The sequence below is a fragment of the Lemur catta genome, chromosome 27 (assembly GCF_020740605.2).
Source record: "Lemur catta isolate mLemCat1 chromosome 27, mLemCat1.pri, whole genome shotgun sequence".
NCBI lineage: Eukaryota > Metazoa > Chordata > Mammalia > Primates > Lemuridae > Lemur > Lemur catta.
Genome location: NC_059154.1, coordinates 938,477 through 956,970, shown reverse-complemented (window position 1 = coordinate 956,970; position 18,494 = coordinate 938,477). Strand labels below are relative to the sequence as shown.

At 53.2% G+C, this 18,494-nt stretch overlaps 7 pseudogenes; all 7 read right to left on the bottom strand.

Moving 5' to 3' along the window:
* Positions 1 to 703: 703 nt before the first annotated feature.
* Positions 704 to 822, bottom strand: LOC123627841 (annotated as a pseudogene).
* A 3,438-nt stretch (positions 823 to 4,260) lies between these two features.
* Positions 4,261 to 4,379, bottom strand: LOC123627867 (annotated as a pseudogene).
* A 1,189-nt stretch (positions 4,380 to 5,568) lies between these two features.
* LOC123627839 lies at positions 5,569 to 5,687 on the bottom strand (annotated as a pseudogene).
* A 3,438-nt stretch (positions 5,688 to 9,125) lies between these two features.
* Positions 9,126 to 9,244, bottom strand: LOC123627866 (annotated as a pseudogene).
* Positions 9,245 to 10,436: 1,192 nt separating this feature from the next.
* On the bottom strand, positions 10,437 to 10,557 carry LOC123627890 (annotated as a pseudogene).
* Positions 10,558 to 14,006: 3,449 nt separating this feature from the next.
* LOC123627864 lies at positions 14,007 to 14,125 on the bottom strand (annotated as a pseudogene).
* A 1,192-nt stretch (positions 14,126 to 15,317) lies between these two features.
* LOC123627887 lies at positions 15,318 to 15,438 on the bottom strand (annotated as a pseudogene).
* Between the last annotated feature and the right edge of the window lie 3,056 nt (positions 15,439 to 18,494).

Below are 18,494 nucleotides of genomic sequence, written 5' to 3'. Positions count from 1 at the left end.
GTGTGGCAGCAGCCCCCGCGCGGGGGCGGGGGGCGGCGCCGGGGGCCGGAGCCGGCTATCCTGTGGCCCGCTGGGGTGGGGTTTGGGGTGTGTAGCCAGGGGTCCAGGGGCCGGTGGGTGGTTTGGGTTTGGGTGCGTGCGCTCCGTGTGCTGTTGTGTGTCCTCTCTGCCCAGGTGGCCAGCGACTCGCCCTGTGCGGCGCGCCGGTGTGTCTCTCGGGAGCCCCGTCGGCGGCGAGGAGCCCGCCCGGCGTGAGGCCCGGGCCCGAGGCCCGGGTGTGCGGCGGAGAGAAAGTGCACGGTGGGCCGGGTGTCCGGGGGCCCAGGACACGGTTTGCCGCCGTGGGCTGTCCCGCGCCGGGTGTACGCGATGTCCCGGAGTGCGGGGCGGCGGGTGCGGGGTCGGGGGGAGAGGAGACCCGGCGGCACTTAGGGATCCCGCCGCCCGGCCCCGGCCCGGTGTGGGGCCCAGGGTTGGGGCTCCGCTGCCGGCCCAACGGAACGCCTGGGACGCTCTGCCGCTGCCGCCACCTGGCGGTGGTGCTGCAGCGGGGGAGAGGGGAGGAAGCCCCGGGCGGGGGCAGCGGGTCGCGCCGAGGGGGGGCAGGGGCCGGGGCCCGAGGGCGAAAGTGGGGGCGGGCGCAGAAGGCGGGGGGCCCCCCCACCCCCGACCCCCCGGCGGGCGGGACAAAAGAAGAAGCAAAAGCCTACAGCACCCGGTATTCCCAGGCGGTCTCCCATCCAAGTACTTACCGGGCCCGACCCTGCTTAGCTTCCCAGACCAGAGGAGATCGGGCACGTTCAGGGTGCTATGGCCCTAGACGGCAGCGGCCGTCCCCGGACGCCTCGAGAGGCCCAGCTGCTACGCGGCCCTCCCGGCCCAGCGCCCCCCACCCGACCCCGCGCCCTCCTGCTGCCCAGTAGCCTTCAGAGCCTCGCTCTCTAGCTGCTACATACACACCAAACACTCAACACTTTGCCACAAACACATACACCAATGACAACAAAATTCAAACACTCAATAGCACATCTATTCAAAGCACGGAGGACACAAACGGGAGGACAATGTGTGACTTGTCAGATTCTACAGACGTCAGGAGCCCACATGAAGGCTCAGGGAAATATTCCAAAGGAGTGTGACGTGGCTCAGAGCTCCTTGGACATGAGCAGACTGGCTTCGGCGGACGGCAGCTCTTACATTTTCACAGTGGAGCCGGAACAATAGAAGGTTCCTTCCTTGCCTTTCCTACTTCATGCAGTAGGAACCAGTCCACGGTTCTATGGTGCATGGCTACGATTATTCTGTGGGATCCTGCAAAGAAGAAATGCTGTTGGTGTCTTTGGGTACTGGGAATCTGGGTGTGAGAGGAAGAGGTGAAATCGGTAAAGTAATGTAAAAAAACTCTCAGTTCTCAGTTTGAACTTGGATTATCAGTGTAAACTCAATGTGTTTTCCTGTAATTTTTTTCTCTTTTCTTTCTCTCTTTCTTTTTTTTTTTTTTTTTTAAGTTTTTCCACGGTAAGTGCTGAGACATAGGTGCGAACTCGACACTAGTGCATTTCACCAGCATCTAGATTGTGGTCTCCGCCAACCATCGTTATTAAACGGTCCTAAGACTTACTGGAGACATACGCTGACTTGAAGTCTGGGGCGGGAAACGCACGCTTCTCATACTGGGAAGCGCGGATGCTACCATATCCAACAGGACGAGGGTCACGTCAAAAGACACAGGAACCAGAATGAGTAGACTCCCGTTTGCCAAACACAGGACGGTTTGATCGCCAGCAAGTCTAATAATTGCAAGATATTGAAACACGTTCAATACGTTTAAATCCACGATGAAACCCCTCACAATGCAAAAATAGCTCGGGTCACTGCGGACAGCGGTAGGAAACAAAGGGAAATGGTGACAACCGGGGCTGCCCCCGACTAGTCGCGATGTATGGACACTCTTTCAAAAGACATCTCAACCCCTCACAAGGTATGGACTGTATTTGGACTGGATTCAAAGAAACTGAAATGAGCGTGTGTGTCTCAGGGAAACGCAAACATTGAGTACTTGCTGTTATCTCTAACACGGTGAAATTTTTACATGGAATAAGGTGGCTGTGAGTACCCTGAAAAAGGGAAGAAAGCCTCTACCTTTGATAGAAACATATTGACTTTTTATCGTTGGAGGGATATTATTAAGGGGATCATGAACTTAAGGTAGGAGGGGTATAAAAGAAACAAGATCTGGCCAGGGGTTGGTGATTTCTTGAGTCAGGGTAGTGAGAAAGTATTCTGCTATTCTTTCCGATTTTGTTTCTATTTCAAATTTTCCATAATAAAAAGTTTCCAAAGATACCATGAAGAGGGTCAAAAACAAGCTTCAAACAGGACAAGGTATCTGTAGCCCATATAATTGGCAAAATATGACTGTTACAGAATATCTACGTTTAATACGCTTAATACGCCTTTGGCCCCGTGTCCTCATTATTGGTCAAGGAAATGCAGAATAAAAAATGAAGCCAGATATAGTTTCCAACTCACCAGATTGAGGAAACTTAAGAAACTGATCACTGTGTTGGCTTTGAGGAAAACTCTTGCACACACCCTGCTGATATGGGAGGCGAAATTATAGGACCATTTGGAAAACACTGTAGCCTAAATGGAAATGAATAAACACTGGCATAATTCAGGAGCAAGCATATTCTCTGAGTAGCACGTACCAGAGAGAAGATAGGGCACATGTGACCAGGAAGCATCTAGGGTAATCCTCACGGGAGCCCCTTGTACACGGACCTAGTCAAAGATCGCATAAAGATGCTTCGACTGATTCGTGCAGTGCCATTCTCTAGCAGCGCTGATGAACTGCAGCTTCCTGTGTAAGCGAGGAGTATTCTCCAAACAGAAGGTTTCCCCTGGCACACAAGTTGCCCAGAAGGAATCCAGAATGGTTCCACATCTATTCTATAAACTGTGAAATTAACAAACTACCTCAATGAGATAGTCCTATAACAGAGAGCAAAAACTTTCAAAGGAAAAGCAAGGAAAAGGATGACAGTCGAGATGGGATTTGTTTGGGAGAAGCGTTTTTGTGGTTCCACGCCTTGAGACAAAGATACACAGCGGCTTCCCACATATGCATCAACTCCCATTTTTATAAGGTGAGTGGTGGGGTTTTGGTACGGTTAATTCGATTTAATATAATAATCATAATGATAATCATGATCATGATCATCATTCTTTAACATATCCCTTTCCCAAATTAAAAGAAAAAGAGAAAGAAGCAGATTGTAAGTTTCTAGTTATAAACCCTGTTTAAATGGGATTATTTATTAATGTGGGGGAAATGATTAGTTTGGGGACTCTGTGTCCGTCTATCGAGGACTACGGGATAGCCTCTCCATCGATTGGAGCCATCATGTACGTTTTTGCTAGGTTTTCCATCTAAGTTGGCACCTTTGCCCCGTAGGTGCTGTGTGGATTTTCTGTGACTTTGAATGTTATCCTTTTCAAGAATTGCATTCATTATTGTGTATTTGCGAGGAAATAAGAAATATCGAAACTATCGATCGAATGTTGATTTCATCTAGAGCTATCTTGCTGGACTCACCTAGGATTTCTACAGGTCTCCCGCGCATAGGGGCAAACATTCTCTTTTGAGAACCGTAGGAGGTGAGGAAAATGAAGAAAGGTGATTTTCCTTTCCCATATATTGTTAGTGTTTTCCCTTGTTGTAGTATGTTTTTGGAGCGTCTCTTGCAGTATCGAACAGAAGGATTTCCTATCGACACCCTGGTCTTGCTCGTGACTGTCCAAAGAATGCTTCTACTTCTTAATCCTTCAGAATATGTTCTAAAGATTTAGACGTTTGAAAAGTGTTTCTAGATGTCTTCGCCTCTGGATTCCTGAATTATGTTACCGTGAACGAATAGCCAGCTGTTTAGATTCTCTTCTTCTGCATATGTGGATAGGGTCCAATTTTTCCTGTCCTAGGGTGGTAACGTGGTCATCTCCTTGGACAACTTTAGACTGTGTCCTGAATTCAGAGCCGGTCGGTCAGAAGTTCCGGAGGCCCGGACCTGCGGCAGGTGTGTGAGGGGCGACAGCCTCGGGGACTGAGCCTCCACATCTCCAATCTGACCCTGTCTCCAGGGGCCACGGGGCAGGGTCCGGGCCGGCCGGGGGCGGAGCCGGGCCGGGCGCGGAGGGCGAAGGCCCCCCCCTCCCCTTCCCAGCCCAGGGGGGCGGGACAGAAAAAGAAGCAGAGCAAAAAGCCTAGGGCACCCGGGATTCCCAGGCGGTCTCCCATCCAAGTCCTAACCGGGCCCGACCCTGCTTAGCTTCCGAGGTGAGACGAGATCGGGCGCGTTCAGGGCGGTCTGGCCGTAGACGAGGGCGGCCGCCCCCGGACGCCTCAAGAGGCCGATCTGCTGCGACGCGTCCCTCCCTGCGCAGTCGGGTCCCTCCCGCCGCCCTGGCCCTTCGCTAGCCCACCTGCCCTTATCGGGGTGGGGGTGGGGGGCCAGGCGGAGCCTGACGGGTCTCGCGCGCGCGCCCTCCCACCCCCACCCAAACCACGGACGCACCGCCGTCCCACACCCCGAGGAGCAGACCCACGGGCACGCGCGCAGGGACAGGCTTCCACGCGTGGGAGCGGAGGGCCGGAGCCGGAGAGTGCGCGAGAGAGGGCCCTCCGCCGGCCCACGCGAGGGCACGGTGGGGAGGGGCTTTGGGGCGGGGCCGGGAGGAGGAGGCAGGGCCGCGCCTGCCGCTGGTCCGTCACCCGGAGGTCCTGAAGATCTGCAGTGTCCCCCCCCACCCCGCCACCCCACCCCCGTCTGGGGAGGACCGTTCTGCCCCGATTCCCCTCAGGGCCTGCGTGTGGCAGCAGCCCCCGCGCGGGGGCGGGGGGCGGCGGGGCGGCCAGAGCCGGCTATCCTGTAGCCCGGTGGGGTGGGGTTTGGGGTGGGTAGCCACGGGTCGGGGGGCCGGTGGGTCCTTTGGGTTTGGGTGCGTGCGCTCCGTGTGCTGTTGTGTGTCCTCTCTGCCCAGGGGGCCAGCGACTCGCCCTGTGCGGCGCGCCGGTGTGTCTCTCGGAGCCCCGTCGGCGGCGAGGAGCCCGCCCGGCGTGAGGCCCGGGCCCGAGGCCCGGGTGTGCGGCGGAGAGAAAGTGCACGGTGGGCCGGGTGTCCGGGGGCCCAGGACACGGTTTGCCGCCGTGGGCTGTCCCGCGCCGGGTGTACGCGATGTCCCGGAGTGCGGGGCGGCGGGTGCGGGGTCGGGGGGAGAGGAGACCCGGCGGCACTTAGGGATCCCGCCGCCCGGCCCCGGCCCGGTGTGGGGCCCAGGGTTGGGGCTCCGCTGCCGGCCCAACGGAACGCCTGGGACGCTCTGCCGCTGCCGCCACCTGGCGGTGGTGCTGCAGCGGGGGAGAGGGGAGGAAGCCCCGGGCGGGGGCAGCGGGTCGCGCCGAGGGGGGGCAGGGGCCGGGGCCCGAGGGCGAAAGTGGGGGCGGGCGCAGAAGGCGGGGGGCCCCCCCACCCCCGACCCCCCGGCGGGCGGGACAAAAGAAGAAGCAAAAGCCTACAGCACCCGGTATTCCCAGGCGGTCTCCCATCCAAGTACTTACCGGGCCCGACCCTGCTTAGCTTCCCAGACCAGAGGAGATCGGGCACGTTCAGGGTGCTATGGCCCTAGACGGCAGCGGCCGTCCCCGGACGCCTCGAGAGGCCCAGCTGCTACGCGGCCCTCCCGGCCCAGCGCCCCCCACCCGACCCCGCGCCCTCCTGCTGCCCAGTAGCCTTCAGAGCCTCGCTCTCTAGCTGCTACATACACACCAAACACTCAACACTTTGCCACAAACACATACACCAATGACAACAAAATTCAAACACTCAATAGCACATCTATTCAAAGCACGGAGGACACAAACGGGAGGACAATGTGTGACTTTTCAGATTCTACAGACGTCAGGAGCCCACATGAAGGCTCAGGGAAATATTCCAAAGGAGTGTGACGTGGCTCAGAGCTCCTTGGACATGAGCAGACTGGCTTCGGCGGACGGCAGCTCTTACATTTTCACAGTGGAGCCGGAACAATAGAAGGTTCCTTCCTTGCCTTTCCTACTTCATGCAGTAGGAACCAGTCCACGGTTCTATGGTGCATGGCTACGATTATTCTGTGGGATCCTGCAAAGAAGAAATGCTGTTGGTGTCTTTGGGGACTGGGAATCTGGGTGTGAGAGGAAGAGGTGAAATCGGTAAAGTAATGTAAAAAAACTCTCAGTTCTCAGTTTGAACTTGGATTATCAGTGTAAACTCAATGTGTTTTCCTGTAATTTTTTTCTCTTTTCTTTCTCTCTTTCTTTTTTTTTTTTTTTTTTAAGTTTTTCCACGGTAAGTGCTGAGACATAGGTGCGAACTCGACACTAGTGCATTTCACCAGCATCTAGATTGTGGTCTCCGCCAACCATCGTTATTAAACGGTCCTAAGACTTACTGGAGACATACGCTGACTTGAAGTCTGGGGCGGGAAACGCACGCTTCTCATACTGGGAAGCGCGGATGCTACCATATCCAACAGGACGAGGGTCACGTCAAAAGACACAGGAACCAGAATGAGTAGACTCCCGTTTGCCAAACACAGGACGGTTTGATCGCCAGCAAGTCTAATAATTGCAAGATATTGAAACACGTTCAATACGTTTAAATCCACGATGAAACCCCTCACAATGCAAAAATAGCTCGGGTCACTGCGGACAGCGGTAGGAAACAAAGGGAAATGGTGACAACCGGGGCTGCCCCCGACTAGTCGCGATGTATGGACACTCTTTCAAAAGACATCTCAACCCCTCACAAGGTATGGACTGTATTTGGACTGGATTCAAAGAAACTGAAATGAGCGTGTGTGTCTCAGGGAAACGCAAACATTGAGTACTTGCTGTTATCTCTAACACGGTGAAATTTTTACATGGAATAAGGTGGCTGTGAGTACCCTGAAAAAGGGAAGAAAGCCTCTACCTTTGATAGAAACATATTGACTTTTTATCGTTGGAGGGATATTATTAAGGGGATCATGAACTTAAGGTAGGAGGGGTATAAAAGAAACAAGATCTGGCCAGGGGTTGGTGATTTCTTGAGTCAGGGTAGTGAGAAAGTATTCTGCTATTCTTTCCGATTTTGTTTCTATTTCAAATTTTCCATAATAAAAAGTTTCCAAAGATACCATGAAGAGGGTCAAAAACAAGCTTCAAACAGGACAAGGTATCTGTAGCCCATATAATTGGCAAAATATGACTGTTACAGAATATCTACGTTTAATACGCTTAATACGCCTTTGGCCCCGTGTCCTCATTATTGGTCAAGGAAATGCAGAATAAAAAATGAAGCCAGATATAGTTTCCAACTCACCAGATTGAGGAAACTTAAGAAACTGATCACTGTGTTGGCTTTGAGGAAAACTCTTGCACACACCCTGCTGATATGGGAGGCGAAATTATAGGACCATTTGGAAAACACTGTAGCCTAAATGGAAATGAATAAACACTGGCATAATTCAGGAGCAAGCATATTCTCTGAGTAGCACGTACCAGAGAGAAGATAGGGCACATGTGACCAGGAAGCATCTAGGGTAATCCTCACGGGAGCCCCTTGTACACGGACCTAGTCAAAGATCGCATAAAGATGCTTCGACTGATTCGTGCAGTGCCATTCTCTAGCAGCGCTGATGAACTGCAGCTTCCTGTGTAAGCGAGGAGTATTCTCCAAACAGAAGGTTTCCCCTGGCACACAAGTTGCCCAGAAGGAATCCAGAATGGTTCCACATCTATTCTATAAACTGTGAAATTAACAAACTACCTCAATGAGATAGTCCTATAACAGAGAGCAAAAACTTTCAAAGGAAAAGCAAGGAAAAGGATGACAGTCGAGATGGGATTTGTTTGGGAGAAGCGTTTTTGTGGTTCCACGCCTTGAGACAAAGATACACAGCGGCTTCCCACATATGCATCAACTCCCATTTTTATAAGGTGAGTGGTGGGGTTTTGGTACGGTTAATTCGATTTAATATAATAATCATAATGATAATCATGATCATGATCATCATTCTTTAACATATCCCTTTCCCAAATTAAAAGAAAAAGAGAAAGAAGCAGATTGTAAGTTTCTAGTTATAAACCCTGTTTAAATGGGATTATTTATTAATGTGGGGGAAATGATTAGTTTGGGGACTCTGTGTCCGTCTATCGAGGACTACGGGATAGCCTCTCCATCGATTGGAGCCATCATGTACGTTTTTGCTAGGTTTTCCATCTAAGTTGGCACCTTTGCCCCGTAGGTGCTGTGTGGATTTTCTGTGACTTTGAATGTTATCCTTTTCAAGAATTGCATTCATTATTGTGTATTTGCGAGGAAATAAGAAATATCGAAACTATCGATCGAATGTTGATTTCATCTAGAGCTATCTTGCTGGACTCACCTAGGATTTCTACAGGTCTCCCGCGCATAGGGGCAAACATTCTCTTTTGAGAACCGTAGGAGGTGAGGAAAATGAAGAAAGGTGATTTTCCTTTCCCATATATTGTTAGTGTTTTCCCTTGTTGTAGTATGTTTTTGGAGCGTCTCTTGCAGTATCGAACAGAAGGATTTCCTATCGACACCCTGGTCTTGCTCGTGACTGTCCAAAGAATGCTTCTACTTCTTAATCCTTCAGAATATGTTCTAAAGATTTAGACGTTTGAAAAGTGTTTCTAGATGTCTTCGCCTCTGGATTCCTGAATTATGTTACCGTGAACGAATAGCCAGCTGTTTAGATTCTCTTCTTCTGCATATGTGGATAGGGTCCAATTTTTCCTGTCCTAGGGTGGTAACGTGGTCATCTCCTTGGACAACTTTAGACTGTGTCCTGAATTCAGAGCCGGTCGGTCAGAAGTTCCGGAGGCCCGGACCTGCGGCAGGTGTGTGAGGGGCGACAGCCTCGGGGACTGAGCCTCCACATCTCCAATCTGACCCTGTCTCCAGGGGCCACGGGGCAGGGTCCGGGCCGGCCGGGGGCGGAGCCGGGCCGGGCGCGGAGGGCGAAGGCCCCCCCCTCCCCTTCCCAGCCCAGGGGGGCGGGACAGAAAAAGAAGCAGAGCAAAAAGCCTAGGGCACCCGGGATTCCCAGGCGGTCTCCCATCCAAGTCCTAACCGGGCCCGACCCTGCTTAGCTTCCGAGGTGAGACGAGATCGGGCGCGTTCAGGGCGGTCTGGCCGTAGACGAGGGCGGCCGCCCCCGGACGCCTCAAGAGGCCGATCTGCTGCGACGCGTCCCTCCCTGCGCAGTCGGGTCCCTCCCGCCGCCCTGGCCCTTCGCTAGCCCACCTGCCCTTATCGGGGTGGGGGTGGGGGGCCAGGCGGAGCCTGACGGGTCTCGCGCGCGCGCCCTCCCACCCCCACCCAAACCACGGACGCACCGCCGTCCCACACCCCGAGGAGCAGACCCACGGGCACGCGCGCAGGGACAGGCTTCCACGCGTGGGAGCGGAGGGCCGGAGCCGGAGAGTGCGCGAGAGAGGGCCCTCCGCCGGCCCACGCGAGGGCACGGTGGGGAGGGGCTTTGGGGCGGGGCCGGGAGGAGGAGGCAGGGCCGCGCCTGCCGCTGGTCCGTCACCCGGAGGTCCTGAAGATCTGCAGTGTCCCCCCCCACCCCGCCACCCCACCCCCGTCTGGGGAGGACCGTTCTGCCCCGATTCCCCTCAGGGCCTGCGTGTGGCAGCAGCCCCCGCGCGGGGGCGGGGGGCGGCGGGGCGGCCAGAGCCGGCTATCCTGTAGCCCGGTGGGGTGGGGTTTGGGGTGGGTAGCCACGGGTCGGGGGGCCGGTGGGTCCTTTGGGTTTGGGTGCGTGCGCTCCGTGTGCTGTTGTGTGTCCTCTCTGCCCAGGGGGCCAGCGACTCGCCCTGTGCGGCGCGCCGGTGTGTCTCTCGGAGCCCCGTCGGCGGCGAGGAGCCCGCCCGGCGTGAGGCCCGGGCCCGAGGCCCGGGTGTGCGGCGGAGAGAAAGTGCACGGTGGGCCGGGTGTCCGGGGGCCCAGGACACGGTTTGCCGCCGTGGGCTGTCCCGCGCCGGGTGTACGCGATGTCCCGGAGTGCGGGGCGGCGGGTGCGGGGTCCGGGGGAGAGGAGACCCGGCGGCACTTAGGGATCCCGCCGCCCGGCCCCGGCCCGGTGTGGGGCCCAGGGTTGGGGCTCCGCTGCCGGCCCAACGGAACGCCTGGGACGCTCTGCCGCTGCCGCCACCTGGCGGTGGTGCTGCAGCGGGGGAGAGGGGAGGAAGCCCCGGGCGGGGGCAGCGGGTCGCGCCGAGGGGGGGGAGGGGCCGGGGCCCGAGGGCGAAAGTGGGGGCGGGCGCAGAAGGCGAGGGGGGGCCCCCCCACCCCCGACCCCCCGGCGGGCGGGACAAAAGAAGAAGCAAAAGCCTACAGCACCCGGTATTCCCAGGCGGTCTCCCATCCAAGTACTAACCGGGCCCCCGACCCTGCTTAGCTTCCCAGACCAGACGAGATCGGGCACGTTCAGGGTGCTATGGCCCTAGACGGCAGCGGCCGTCCCCGGACGCCTCGAGAGGCCCAGCTGCTACGCGGCCCTCCCGGCCCAGCGCCCCCCACCCGACCCCGCGCCCTCCTGCTGCCCAGTAGCCTTCAGAGCCTCGCTCTCTAGCTGCTACATACACACCAAACACTCAACACTTTGCCACAAACACATACACCAATGACAACAAAATTCAAACACTCAATAGCACATCTATTCAAAGCACGGAGGACACAAACGGGAGGACAATGTGTGACTTGTCAGATTCTACAGACGTCAGGAGCCCACATGAAGGCTCAGGGAAATATTCCAAAGGAGTGTGACGTGGCTCAGAGCTCCTTGGACATGAGCAGACTGGCTTCGGCGGACGGCAGCTCTTACATTTTCACAGTGGAGCAGCCGGAAAAGTAGAAAGTTCCTTCCTCGCCTTTCCTACTTCATGCAGTGGGAACCAGTCCACGGTTCTATGGTGCATGGCTACGATTATTCTGTGGGATCCTGCAAAGAAGAAATGCTGTTGGTGTCTTTGGGGACTGGGAATCTGGGTGTGAGAGGAAGAGGTGAAATCGGTAAAGTAATGTAAAAAAACTCTCAGTTCTCAGTTTGAACTTGGATTATCAGTGTAAACTCAATGTGTTTTCCTGTAATTTTTTTTTCTTTTCTTTCTCTCTTTCTTTCTTTCTTTTTTTTTTTTTTTTTTAAGTTTTTCCACGGAAAGTGCTGAGACATAGGTGCGAACTCGACACTAGTGCATTTCACCAGCATCTAGATTGTGGTCTCCGCCAACCATCGTTATTAAACGGTCCTAAGACTTACTGGAGACATACGCTGACTTGAGGTCTGGGGCGGGAAACGCACGCTTCTCATACTGGGAAGCACGGATGCTACCATATCCAACAGGACGAGGGTCACGTCAAAAGACACAGGAACCAGAATGAGTAGACTCCCGTTTGCCAAACACAGGACGGTTTGATCGCCAGCAAGTCTAATAATTGCAAGATATTGAAACACGTTCAATACGTTTAAATCCACGATGAAACCCCTCACAATGCAAAAATAGCTCGGGTCACTGCGGACAGCGGTAGGAAACAAAGGGAAATGGTGACAACCGGGGCTGCCCCCGACTAGTCGCGATGTATGGACACTCTTTCAAAAGACATCTCAACCCCTCACAAGGTATGGACTGTATTTGGACTGGATTCAAAGAAACTGAAATGAGCGTGTGTGTCTCAGGGAAACGCAAACATTGAGTACTTGCTGTTATCTCTAACACGGTGAAATTTTTACATGGAATAAGGTGGCTGTGAGTACCCTGAAAAAGGGAAGAAAGCCTCTACCTTTGATAGAAACATATTGACTTTTTATCGTGGGAGGGATATTATTAAGGGGATCATGAACTTAAGGTAGGAGGGGTATAAAAGAAACAAGATCTGGCCAGGGGTTGGTGATTTCTTGAGTCAGGGTAGTGAGAAAGTATTCTGCTATTCTTTCCGATTTTGTTTCTATTTCAAATTTTCCATAATAAAAAGTTTCCAAAGATACCATGAAGAGGGTCAAAAACAAGCTTCAAACAGGACAAGGTATCTGTAGCCCATATAATTGGCAAAATATGACTGTTACAGAATATCTACGTTTAATACGCTTAATACGCCTTTGGCCCCGTGTCCTCATTATTGGTCAAGGAAATGCAGAATAAAAAATGAAGCCAGATATAGTTTCCAACTCACCAGATTGAGGAAACTTAAGAAACTGATCACTGTGTTGGCTTTGAGGAAAACTCTTGCACACACCCTGCTGATATGGGAGGCGAAATTATAGGACCATTTGGAAAACACTGTAGCCTAAATGGAAATGAATAAACACTGGCATAATTCAGGAGCAAGCATATTCTCTGAGTAGCACGTACCAGAGAGAAGATAGGGCACATGTGACCAGGAAGCATCTAGGGTAATCCTCACGGGAGCCCCTTGTACACGGACCTAGTCAAAGATCGCATAAAGATGCTTCGACTGATTCGTGCAGTGCCATTCTCTAGCAGCGCTGATGAACTGCAGCTTCCTGTGTAAGCGAGGAGTATTCTCCAAACAGAAGGTTTCCCCTGGCACACAAGTTGCCCAGAAGGAATCCAGAATGGTTCCACATCTATTCTATAAACTGTGAAATTAACAAACTACCTCAATGAGATAGTCCTATAACAGAGAGCAAAAACTTTCAAAGGAAAAGCAAGGAAAAGGATGACAGTCGAGATGGGATTTGTTTGGGAGAAGCGTTTTTGTGGTTCCACGCCTTGAGACAAAGATACACAGCGGCTTCCCACATATGCATCAACTCCCATTTTTATAAGGTGAGTGGTGGGGTTTTGGTACGGTTAATTCGATTTAATATAATAATCATAATGATAATCATGATCATGATCATCATTCTTTAACATATCCCTTTCCCAAATTAAAAGAAAAAGAGAAAGAAGCAGATTGTAAGTTTCTAGTTATAAACCCTGTTTAAATGGGATTATTTATTAATGTGGGGGAAATGATTAGTTTGGGGACTCTGTGTCCGTCTATCGAGGACTACGGGATAGCCTCTCCATCGATTGGAGCCATCATGTACGTTTTTGCTAGGTTTTCCATCTAAGTTGGCACCTTTGCCCCGTAGGTGCTGTGTGGATTTTCTGTGACTTTGAATGTTATCCTTTTCAAGAATTGCATTCATTATTGTGTATTTGCGAGGAAATAAGAAATATCGAAACTATCGATCGAATGTTGATTTCATCTAGAGCTATCTTGCTGGACTCACCTAGGATTTCTACAGGTCTCCCGCGCATAGGGGCAAACATTCTCTTTTGAGAACCGTAGGAGGTGAGGAAAATGAAGAAAGGTGATTTTCCTTTCCCATATATTGTTAGTGTTTTCCCTTGTTGTAGTATGTTTTTGGAGCGTCTCTTGCAGTATCGAACAGAAGGATTTCCTATCGACACCCTGGTCTTGCTCGTGACTGTCCAAAGAATGCTTCTACTTCTTAATCCTTCAGAATATGTTCTAAAGATTTAGACGTTTGAAAAGTGTTTCTAGATGTCTTCGCCTCTGGATTCCTGAATTATGTTACCGTGAACGAATAGCCAGCTGTTTAGATTCTCTTCTTCTGCATATGTGGATAGGGTCCAATTTTTCCTGTCCTAGGGTGGTAACGTGGTCATCTCCTTGGACAACTTTAGACTGTGTCCTGAATTCAGAGCCGGTCGGTCAGAAGTTCCGGAGGCCCGGACCTGCGGCAGGTGTGTGAGGGGCGACAGCCTCGGGGACTGAGCCTCCACATCTCCAATCTGACCCTGTCTCCAGGGGCCACGGGGCAGGGTCCGGGCCGGCCGGGGGCGGAGCCGGGCCGGGCGCGGAGGGCGAAGGCCCCCCCCTCCCCTTCCCAGCCCAGGGGGGCGGGACAGAAAAAGAAGCAGAGCAAAAAGCCTAGGGCACCCGGGATTCCCAGGCGGTCTCCCATCCAAGTCCTAACCGGGCCCGACCCTGCTTAGCTTCCGAGGTGAGACGAGATCGGGCGCGTTCAGGGCGGTCTGGCCGTAGACGAGGGCGGCCGCCCCCGGACGCCTCAAGAGGCCGATCTGCTGCGACGCGTCCCTCCCTGCGCAGTCGGGTCCCTCCCGCCGCCCTGGCCCTTCGCTAGCCCACCTGCCCTTATCGGGGTGGGGGTGGGGGGCCAGGCGGAGCCTGACGGGTCTCGCGCGCGCGCCCTCCCACCCCCACCCAAACCACGGACGCACCGCCGTCCCACACCCCGAGGAGCAGACCCACGGGCACGCGCGCAGGGACAGGCTTCCACGCGTGGGAGCGGAGGGCCGGAGCCGGAGAGTGCGCGAGAGAGGGCCCTCCGCCGGCCCACGCGAGGGCACGGTGGGGAGGGGCTTTGGGGCGGGGCCGGGAGGAGGAGGCAGGGCCGCGCCTGCCGCTGGTCCGTCACCCGGAGGTCCTGAAGATCTGCAGTGTCCCCCCCCACCCCGCCACCCCACCCCCGTCTGGGGAGGACCGTTCTGCCCCGATTCCCCTCAGGGCCTGCGTGTGGCAGCAGCCCCCGCGCGGGGGCGGGGGGCGGCGGGGCGGCCAGAGCCGGCTATCCTGTAGCCCGGTGGGGTGGGGTTTGGGGTGGGTAGCCACGGGTCGGGGGGCCGGTGGGTCCTTTGGGTTTGGGTGCGTGCGCTCCGTGTGCTGTTGTGTGTCCTCTCTGCCCAGGGGGCCAGCGACTCGCCCTGTGCGGCGCGCCGGTGTGTCTCTCGGAGCCCCGTCGGCGGCGAGGAGCCCGCCCGGCGTGAGGCCCGGGCCCGAGGCCCGGGTGTGCGGCGGAGAGAAAGTGCACGGTGGGCCGGGTGTCCGGGGGCCCAGGACACGGTTTGCCGCCGTGGGCTGTCCCGCGCCGGGTGTACGCGATGTCCCGGAGTGCGGGGCGGCGGGTGCGGGGTCCGGGGGAGAGGAGACCCGGCGGCACTTAGGGATCCCGCCGCCCGGCCCCGGCCCGGTGTGGGGCCCAGGGTTGGGGCTCCGCTGCCGGCCCAACGGAACGCCTGGGACGCTCTGCCGCTGCCGCCACCTGGCGGTGGTGCTGCAGCGGGGGAGAGGGGAGGAAGCCCCGGGCGGGGGCAGCGGGTCGCGCCGAGGGGGGGGAGGGGCCGGGGCCCGAGGGCGAAAGTGGGGGCGGGCGCAGAAGGCGAGGGGGGGCCCCCCCACCCCCGACCCCCCGGCGGGCGGGACAAAAGAAGAAGCAAAAGCCTACAGCACCCGGTATTCCCAGGCGGTCTCCCATCCAAGTACTAACCGGGCCCCCGACCCTGCTTAGCTTCCCAGACCAGACGAGATCGGGCACGTTCAGGGTGCTATGGCCCTAGACGGCAGCGGCCGTCCCCGGACGCCTCGAGAGGCCCAGCTGCTACGCGGCCCTCCCGGCCCAGCGCCCCCCACCCGACCCCGCGCCCTCCTGCTGCCCAGTAGCCTTCAGAGCCTCGCTCTCTAGCTGCTACATACACACCAAACACTCAACACTTTGCCACAAACACATACACCAATGACAACAAAATTCAAACACTCAATAGCACATCTATTCAAAGCACGGAGGACACAAACGGGAGGACAATGTGTGACTTGTCAGATTCTACAGACGTCAGGAGCCCACATGAAGGCTCAGGGAAATATTCCAAAGGAGTGTGACGTGGCTCAGAGCTCCTTGGACATGAGCAGACTGGCTTCGGCGGACGGCAGCTCTTACATTTTCACAGTGGAGCAGCCGGAAAAGTAGAAAGTTCCTTCCTCGCCTTTCCTACTTCATGCAGTGGGAACCAGTCCACGGTTCTATGGTGCATGGCTACGATTATTCTGTGGGATCCTGCAAAGAAGAAATGCTGTTGGTGTCTTTGGGGACTGGGAATCTGGGTGTGAGAGGAAGAGGTGAAATCGGTAAAGTAATGTAAAAAAACTCTCAGTTCTCAGTTTGAACTTGGATTATCAGTGTAAACTCAATGTGTTTTCCTGTAATTTTTTTTTCTTTTCTTTCTCTCTTTCTTTCTTTCTTTTTTTTTTTTTTTTTTAAGTTTTTCCACGGAAAGTGCTGAGACATAGGTGCGAACTCGACACTAGTGCATTTCACCAGCATCTAGATTGTGGTCTCCGCCAACCATCGTTATTAAACGGTCCTAAGACTTACTGGAGACATACGCTGACTTGAGGTCTGGGGCGGGAAACGCACGCTTCTCATACTGGGAAGCACGGATGCTACCATATCCAACAGGACGAGGGTCACGTCAAAAGACACAGGAACCAGAATGAGTAGACTCCCGTTTGCCAAACACAGGACGGTTTGATCGCCAGCAAGTCTAATAATTGCAAGATATTGAAACACGTTCAATACGTTTAAATCCACGATGAAACCCCTCACAATGCAAAAATAGCTCGGGTCACTGCGGACAGCGGTAGGAAACAAAGGGAAATGGTGACAACCGGGGCTGCCCCCGACTAGTCGCGATGTATGGACACTCTTTCAAAAGACATCTCAACCCCTCACAAGGTATGGACTGTATTTGGACTGGATTCAAAGAAACTGAAATGAGCGTGTGTGTCTCAGGGAAACGCAAACATTGAGTACTTGCTGTTATCTCTAACACGGTGAAATTTTTACATGGAATAATGTGGCTGTGAGTACCCTGAAAAAGGGAAGAAAGCCTCTACCTTTGATAGAAACATATTGACTTTTTATCGTGGGAGGGATATTATTAAGGGGATCATGAACTTAAGGTAGGAGGGGTATAAAAGAAACAAGATCTGGCCAGGGGTTGGTGATTTCTTGAGTCAGGGTAGTGAGAAAGTATTCTACTATTCTTTCCGATTTTGTTTCTATTTCAAATTTTCCATAATAAAAAGTTTCCAAAGATATCATGAAGAGGGTCAAAAACAAGCTTCAAACAGGACAAGGTATCTGTAGCCCATATAATTGGCAAAATATGACTGTTACAGAATATCTACGTTTAATACGCTTAATACGCCTTTGGCCCCGTGTCCTCATTATTGGTCAAGGAAATGCAGAATAAAAAATGAAGCCAGATATAGTTTCCAACTCACCAGATTGAGGAAACTTAAGAAACTGATCACTGTGTTGGCTTTGAGGAAAACTCTTGCACACACCCTGCTGATATGGGAGGCGAAATTATAGGACCATTTGGAAAACACTGTAGCCTAAATGGAAATGAATAAACACTGGCATAATTCAGGAGCAAGCATATTCTCTGAGTAGCACGTACCAGAGAGAAGATAGGGCACATGTGACCAGGAAGCATCTAGGGTAATCCTCACGGGAGCCCCTTGTACACGGACCTAGTCAAAGATCGCATAAAGATGCTTCGACTGATTCGTGCAGTGCCATTCTCTAGCAGCGCTGATGAACTGCAGCTTCCTGTGTAAGCGAGGAGTATTCTCCAAACAGAAGGTTTCCCCTGGCACACAAGTTGCCCAGAAGGAATCCAGAATGGTTCCACATCTATTCTATAAACTGTGAAATTAACAAACTACCTCAATGAGATAGTCCTATAACAGAGAGCAAAAACTTTCAAAGGAAAAGCAAGGAAAAGGATGACAGTCGAGATGGGATTTGTTTGGGAGAAGCGTTTTTGTGGTTCCACGCCTTGAGACAAAGATACACAGCGGCTTCCCACATATGCATCAACTCCCATTTTTATAAGGTGAGTGGTGGGGTTTTGGTACGGTTAATTCGATTTAATATAATAATCATAATGATAATCATGATCATGATCATCATTCTTTAACATATCCCTTTCCCAAATTAAAAGAAAAAGAGAAAGAAGCAGATTGTAAGTTTCTAGTTATAAACCCTGTTTAAATGGGATTATTTATTAATGTGGGGGAAATGATTAGTTTGGGGACTCTGTGTCCGTCTATCGAGGACTACGGGATAGCCTCTCCATCGATTGGAGCCATCATGTACGTTTTTGCTAGGTTTTCCATCTAAGTTGGCACCTTTGCCCCGTAGGTGCTGTGTGGATTTTCTGTGACTTTGAATGTTATCCTTTTCAAGAATTGCATTCATTATTGTGTATTTGCGAGGAAATAAGAAATATCGAAACTATCGATCGAATGTTGATTTCATCTAGAGCTATCTTGCTGGACTCACCTAGGATTTCTACAGGTCTCCCGCGCATAGGGGCAAACATTCTCTTTTGAGAACCGTAGGAGGTGAGGAAAATGAAGAAAGGTGATTTTCCTTTCCCATATATTGTTAGTGTTTTCCCTTGTTGTAGTATGTTTTTGGAGCGTCTCTTGCAGTATCGAACAGAAGGATTTCCTATCGACACCCTGGTCTTGCTCGTGACTGTCCAAAGAATGCTTCTACTTCTTAATCCTTCAGAATATGTTCTAAAGATTTAGACGTTTGAAAAGTGT